Genomic DNA, 7442 nt, shown 5'->3' with positions numbered 1-7442 from the left:
CAAAAGGATGTTGCCATTGGTATTTAATGTTCTAGTAGCCTCTTGAAAATTTTAATTCTTTGTCTCTGAATTTATGTTTTGTAAGTGAAGTCTGGTGGGATATTAGAGCATACCTCAGGGGCTTACAGTCTCAGCTGACAGACCCCACCTCTGCTGCCTCCTTAAGTCCTCTGGAAGGTTCTTGTCTGCTAGCTCTCTACCACCTGGTGGCTCAGAGTCTGCCCTGCAATGCCTTCCTCCCTCTGTCTATAGTGGTAACCTGGTTATATGAGTTGGGGTGGGATAGGAAGTGGGAGCATGTTCTGCTGTTCCTTTCTACTAGCAGGGCCTGGGTGAATGTAATGGGGGTGCAGTGGTTGCACTTGGACTTGAGAGTCTTTGTCTCGGGTTAGCAGCATCATTGGCACTTTTGGTGGGCAATTTAATGAGAGCCTTTCACCCTCCCTTGATCTAGGTTGAGTGCCTCTTGATAGAGACATTGCAATCCCTTGAGTGTAGCCCATCTACCATGGGTTGGGGCAGTGGGTAAATGGGAAAGAGTTACTGACTTCCCCATTCCCAGTGCAGACCTTGCATTTTCATTTTGCACTGGGCCCTGCAAATTATTTAGCTGGCTCTGGTCAAGGGAACTGGATATTTTTATTCCAATTCTGGAGACTCATTGGTGGAGGGTTGCTTCGTGGCGATAGTGATGTTGCTAATTCCCTGGCAGTATGTACCTGTGGGGCATGGTTCTGATGGCCTTTGGTAGGTCTGATATAAAGCTTTGAGGTGCAGGAATTCAGACAGTGGTGGCTAGAAATCTACCAGGGCACAATGGAATGTTCTCAAGGACATAAGGGAAGGGAAATACTGACAATGTCTATAAAACCTCTTATTTTATTTAATAAATACTAGCTATATCCAATACTTCAAATTTTTTTAAAAATAAAAATCTTAGATGAAAATTAATGAAATCCAGACTAAGGAGGCTCTCTAAGCAAGAGATGGAAGTCAAATCCATAAAAATACACATGTATGATTATATTACAAAATTATAGGACAGAAATTTCATAAACAAAATCAGGACAAATGAGACATTGGGAAAAATATTCATTATATAAAACAGACAAAGAATAAATATTGATGATGGGCAAAGAACTATTATAAATAGAAAACAAATAACAAACTCTCTAATAGAAAAACTTTCAAAATTTGTAGCTAGGTAATTCACAGAAGAGCAAATACAAAATGAGTAATGAACATATGAAACAGTTTTTTAACCTCAGTACTAATAAGAAAAATGCAAATTCAGTAGTGAATTCTCATTTCTCAAACATCTATTGAATTGGCAAAAATGTAGCAAGATGGATAGTTCTTACTGCTGGCAAGGATGTGAGAAAGGGCACTGTTATGCACTGTTTCTCTACATGTGTGTCATGTGCTGTTACAGCCTTTTTGAAAAGTAATCTGGCAATATCCACAATAGGTAGATTAAACACATGATTTGACCCAGAAATCCTACTCCAGGAACTCTTTAGTAGAGAAATCAAGCTTCACTGTGTAAGGATATGTATGTATACACCACCCTGAAGAATGTTTATTAGGATACTTAGTAAGTTAATTCCCACTAATATATTCTGTCAATTCATAGGATGGAATGATATGTAATCAATAAAAAGAATGTATTAGTTCTCTACAGGTTTATAATAGTTTTGCTTTGAGAGAGTTCCGTAATGCATTTTTTACTATTTCAAACTTTTTAAAATAATAGACACAGGATCTCCCTCTGTTGTCCAGGCTGGTCTTGAACTCATGGACTCAAGCACTCCTCCTGCCTTCGCCTCCCAAAGTGCTAGAATTATAACCACTGCACCCGGCCTATAATATATTTTAAGCAGGAAATGAAAGATGCCAGAAAGAGCATTGTGTGTGTGTGTGTGTGTGTGTGTGTGTGTGTATGTGTATTCTATTACAAAGTCAAAAATGGAGGGAAAACTCTTATGTGTGTATGTGTGTATGAGTGTTCTGTGAACCTGGAAAAGCAATGAAAGATTACACTAGGTTGTTAACAATACGGTTTTCTGGGTGGAGGAGAGAGAAGAAATGGAATTTAGAGGAAGAAGTGCTGAAAAATGGCAGGACTAGGGGAGTTTTCCACACTAACAAAAGCAGCACATGTTGCAGAATTTCATTTATGTGGAACTTTAATATATGTTTATGTATATACCTGTATAGACATGCACGAAGGGATGTATTAAGATTGGTTGTAAAATATATATATATTTTTTTTGGAAGTGGGAAAATGTGGGATGAGTTGTTTTTTTTTTTTAATTTTTATTGCATTTTAGGTTTTGGGGTACATGTGATGAACACGCAAGATTGTTGCATAGGTACACACTTGGCAGTGTGGTTTGCTGCCTTCCGTCCCCTCACCTGTATCTGTCATTTCTCCCCATGCTATCTCTTCCCACCTCCCCACCCCCCGCCCCTCCCCCATTTCCCCCCAACGGACCCCAGTGTGTAGTGCTCCCCTCCCTGTGTCCATGTGTTCTCATTGTTCAACACGGTTGTAAAATATTAATAGTGGTTATCAGAAGGTGTTGAGACTTCAGTTAATTTTACTCTTTCTTAGTATCATAGCAAGTATCACATGTGGTAAGTGGCAGAGCCAGAATTCAATGTATTTGACCTCAAAGTCAGTCCACTTTTACATGCAGTGTACATCTTCCTGTAAAACTACAGCAGTGGTCAGTTGCCAAGACAGGGATATAATCAGAAACTCATTTACCGGAATAGAGACACAAACTGAGACCTGGAAGGACAAAGAAACAGTAGTCTAGTTATCGGAACTGGGACCCAAAAGTCTGTCTCTAAGATCTCGGTGTAGACAAGTTCCCTGCATGCAGGGCAGAGTCACTTACCTACATCTGGCTGAAGGTCAAGCCTCTTTTAGGCAGTGGTTCTACTTCTACTCATGGCTACACCTAGGAATCCTGTGGGAAGCGTGAGAAAATACTGATGTCTGGGCACAGTGGCTTGTGCCTGGAATCCCAGCACATTCAAAGACCAAGGAAGGAGGATTGCCTTAGGCCAGAAGTTTGAGAACAGCCTGGCCAACATAGCAAGAACCCATCTCTATAAAAGAGAAAATAACTAGCCAGGTATGGTGGCACTCACCTGTAGTTCTAGCCACTTCAGAGGCTGAGGTGGGAGGATCGCTTGAACATGGGAGTTCAAGGTTATATGAGTTATGATTGTGCCATTCCACTCCTCAGTGACAGGGTGAGACCCTGTCTCTTAAAAAACAAAAAAAAGTTAGAAAAATACTGATACTTGTCTCCTTCTCCCCATTTGTATTTATTAGGCCTTATTCTCATCCTGGGAATAGGGATTTTAAATTGCTCCACGGGTGTTTGTAGTAGGTAGCCAGAGCAGAAAATAATAAACAGGTAAATAAATCAATAAACATGATAGATGATAGCTACATTGTGATAACTGTTACACATAAGAAGATGACGTGGCAGAGCAGCAGTTCTCAAACTTCCATGTGCCTCAGGATCACTTAGAGGGCTTGTGTTGAAGCAGATTTCTGGGATCCAACCCCAGAGTTTGTGACTCTGTGGCTCTGTGGTAGGACCTAAGAATTTGCATTTCTAACAATTCCTAGATGCAGCTGAGGCTGCTTACTGGGGCCCAGTTTGAAAACCACTGACCTGAAGAGAGAAGGGACCTGAGGCAAAGAGTCCAGTGATGGCAGCTTTGAGGTTAGTGGCTGCAGAGACCGGGAACCAGGCAGAGCCTGCTGATGTGACTGACCTTTTGAATTCTCCTCACTTGATCTATTCATCTACCTGCCACCTCCCTCCAAAGCAAGATACCTCACCTACTCCAAAAGAGAGATTTAAGCGTCATTAGCTGTAATGAGATTTTATACTAATAACATTTTATTGCTAACCATAAAATATATACTCTGCTGGTTTTCCACAAAGCAGTCTGTCCTAAATGAGAGGAACTGAAGTTTGCCTGACAAAATAAATGGATGTGATACATTTTACAAAGCAGTATCTTTCATTTTTACGTTGTTTGTTGACATTCTCATTTTCTAAATTCAACAGCACATCATTAGTGTGGTTTCTAGGTAATTTTCATAATGTAGCAAGAATATAGTACCTTCCAAAAGCACTGAATTAATTGATCCAGATCAATCTTCTCAACATCCCTGGTAAGTAAGTAATTTATCTGTTCTACTGATAGAATTCCACTTCCTTGAAAGGAGAAAGCGAGCCTGTGTGAACTCAGTGTGTGCCGGTGGTTAAGGTTTGTGGATTGCTGGAATATTCCTTCTGGAGTTAGACGTCTCTCATTTGTCGTCCTTCCTGAACTCCAGTGCGTGCAATTAGTGTGACCGAAGCATGCGAAAATTCCTGGCTGTGTGTATTCCCCACCAGTCTGACAGTTTCTTAATTCCAACTATGTTGGACATTTGCTTAAGTTATATTAGGTAATGGAAGCTTAATGTAAAGATACATAGTGAGAAAGTCTTACTAACCACAATTTTAAAATATTTATTTGTATTTCAATAGCTTTTAGGGTACCAGTGTTTTGGTTACGTGGATGAATTGTCCAGCGGTGAATTCTGAGATTTTAGTGTACCTGTCGCCTGAGTAGTATACATCATACCGAATGTGTAGTGTTTATATCCCTGGCCCCCTTCTCCCCTTCTGCTTTTGAGTGTCTGAAGTCCACTATATTGCCCTGAATGCCTATGCGTACTCATAGCTTAGCTCCCACTTTTAAGTGAGCACATACATTTTTTGTTTTTTCACTCCTGTGTTACTTCACTTAGAATAGTTGCATCCTTCCATCCAGGTTGCTGCCAAGGCCATTATTTTGTTCCTTTTAATGGCCTAGTAGTACTTCATGATGTATATATACCACATTTTCTCTATCCACTCTTTAATTGATAGACATTTAGGTTAGTTCCACTTATTTGCAATTGTGAATTGTGCTGCTGTAAACATGTGTGCAAGTGTATTTTTCAGATAACTTCTTTTCCTTTGGGTAGATACCAATAGTGGGACTGCTGGATTAAATGGTAGATATGGTAGATCTACTTTCTCTTTGAGAAATTTCCATACTGTTTTCCTTAGATGTTGTATTATTAATAATTTACATTCCCATCTCGTGTGTAAGTCTTCCCTTTTCCCCACATCCTCTCCAACATCTGTTTTTTTTTTTTTTTTTTTTTTTTTTGCGCTTTTTAATAATAGGCATTCTTGCAGGAGTAAGGTAGTACCTCATTGTGTTTTTAATTTGCATTTCCCTGGTTTTGAGAACTTTTTCATATGTTTTGCCCATTTGTATATCTTCTTTTGGGAAATGTCTATTTATGTCCTTAGCCCACTTTTAAATGGGATTATTTGTTTTTTTCTTGGTGATTTGTTTGAGTTCCTTATATATTCTGGATACCACTGCTTTGCTGGATGTGTAGTTTGCAAATATTTTCCCCCATTTTGTGGGTTATCTGTTGACTATTTCTTTTGCTGTTTTTTTTTTTTTTTTTTTTTTAAGTTTAATTAGGTCCCACTTATTTTGTTTTTGTTGCATTTTTGTTTGGGGTCTAAGTTATAAATTCTATGCCTAGGCTGATGTCTAGAAGAGATTTTCCAACATTGTCTTCTAGAATTTTTATGGTTTCAGGCCTTATATTTAAGTTTTTGACTTAACTTCTGTTGATTTCTGTATATAGCGTACATGTGGCTTACCAATTTTCCCAGTACCATTTATTAAATAGGGTGTCCATTCCCCAGTTTATGTTTTGTATGCTTTGTTGAAGATCAGTTTGCTGTACATAGCATTTGACTTTATTTCTTGGTTCTCTATTCTGTTCCATTGGTCTATGTGCCTACTTTTATAACAGTACCATGCTGTTTTGGTAACTATAGCCTTGTAGCATAATTTGAAGTCTGGTAATGTGATGCCTTCAGATTTGTTCTTTTTGCTTAGAGCTGTTTTGGCTATTTGGGGTCATGATTTGGTTCCGTATGAATTACGGGATTGTTGTTTCTAATTCTGTGAAAAACAATGTTGGTATTTTGAGGGAAATTTCATTCAATTTGTAGATTGCTTTGGGCAATGTAGCCTTTTTCACAATATTGACTCTTACAACCCATGAGCGTGGGATGTGTTTCCATTTGTTTGTGTCACCTATGACTTCTTTCAGCAGTGTTTTGTAGTTCTCCTTGCAGAGATCTTTCACCTCCTTGGTTAAGTTATTTCTAAGTATATTATTTTATTTTTTGCAATTGTTGTAAAAGGGAATGAATTCTTGATTAGATTCTCAGCCTGGTTGTTGCTGGTGGATAACAGTACTACTAATTTGTGTACATTGATTTTGAAACCTTAGACTTTACTGAATTCATTTATCAAATCTAAGAGTCTTTTGGAGGAATCTTTAGTATTTTCTAAGTATACAATCATATCATCCACAAACACCAATAGTTTTACTTCCTCTTTTCTAATTTGGATATCCTTTATTTCTTTCTTTTACCTAATTGCTCTGGCTGGTAATTCCAGAACTCTGTTGAATAGGAGTATTGATAGGGACATCCTTGTCTCCACCACCAAGTACTCACTTGGAATGACAAAGTTAGATGTGATCAGGCATTCTGGACAGGACTTTCATCTTGCTCTCAAATTGCTTAGCACTCCTCTTCTTGTGGATGCACTTGAGACAGTAGGTGTGGTTGCAGTTGGAGAGGATCCTGAAGCAGAGCTCACTGGGGTTGGTTTTCTCATAGACCACCTCCCTGCAAATCCTACAGACCATATCCTTGCTGTGTGGCACAGCAAATAAGAGCTTCATGTCCTTCTCTTGGGCCTCAACGCATAATTTTATATGTTGTGATCTCTGGGCAGCATCCGTTGGATGCAGGACCTTACAGCCCACACATGCCACATGAATCTCTGTGGAGATAGACACAGTTTTCCCCATATTGGCACTGCTGCATAGGAGCACAGCGACTTCTTTGTTTCCATGTCAGTTTGTTCTTTCTCTGATTCTTCTTTGGTCATGGAGCCATGCAGGGGTGCTTCAGTGCAGGAAGGCGCAGTATAGCCACAGTAGGGTTGCCCCAGAACAAACTCAATCGAATTCATCCCGTCCTGTGAACCTGCTCCTACAGTTGCAAAGTTTGGATTTCTTTTTTTTTTTTTTTTTTTTTTTTTTGAGACAGAGTGTCGCTCTTGTCATCCAGGCTGGAGTGCAATGGCACGATCTCGGCTCACCGCAACCTCCGCCTCCTGGGTTCAAGCAATTCTCCTGCCTCAGCCTCCTGAGTAGCTGGGACTACAGGCACGCGCCACTATGCCCAGTTAATTTTTTGTATTTTTAGTAGAGACGGCGTTTCACCACATTGACCAGGATGGTCTCGAACTCTCGACCTCGTGATCCACCCGCC

At 39.6% G+C, this 7442-nt stretch overlaps 1 pseudogene; it reads right to left on the bottom strand.

The window, feature by feature from the left end:
• Nucleotides 1-6528: 6528 nt before the first annotated feature.
• LOC101050698 (E3 ubiquitin-protein ligase makorin-1 pseudogene) lies at nt 6529-7140 on the bottom strand (annotated as a pseudogene).
• Nucleotides 7141-7442: the final 302 nt, after the last annotated feature.

The sequence above is a fragment of the Saimiri boliviensis genome, chromosome 5, assembly GCF_048565385.1.
Source record: "Saimiri boliviensis isolate mSaiBol1 chromosome 5, mSaiBol1.pri, whole genome shotgun sequence".
Lineage (NCBI taxonomy): Eukaryota > Metazoa > Chordata > Mammalia > Primates > Cebidae > Saimiri > Saimiri boliviensis.
The sequence above is the reverse complement of the archived record's forward strand: the minus strand, read 5'-3'. Positions and strand labels throughout refer to the sequence as shown.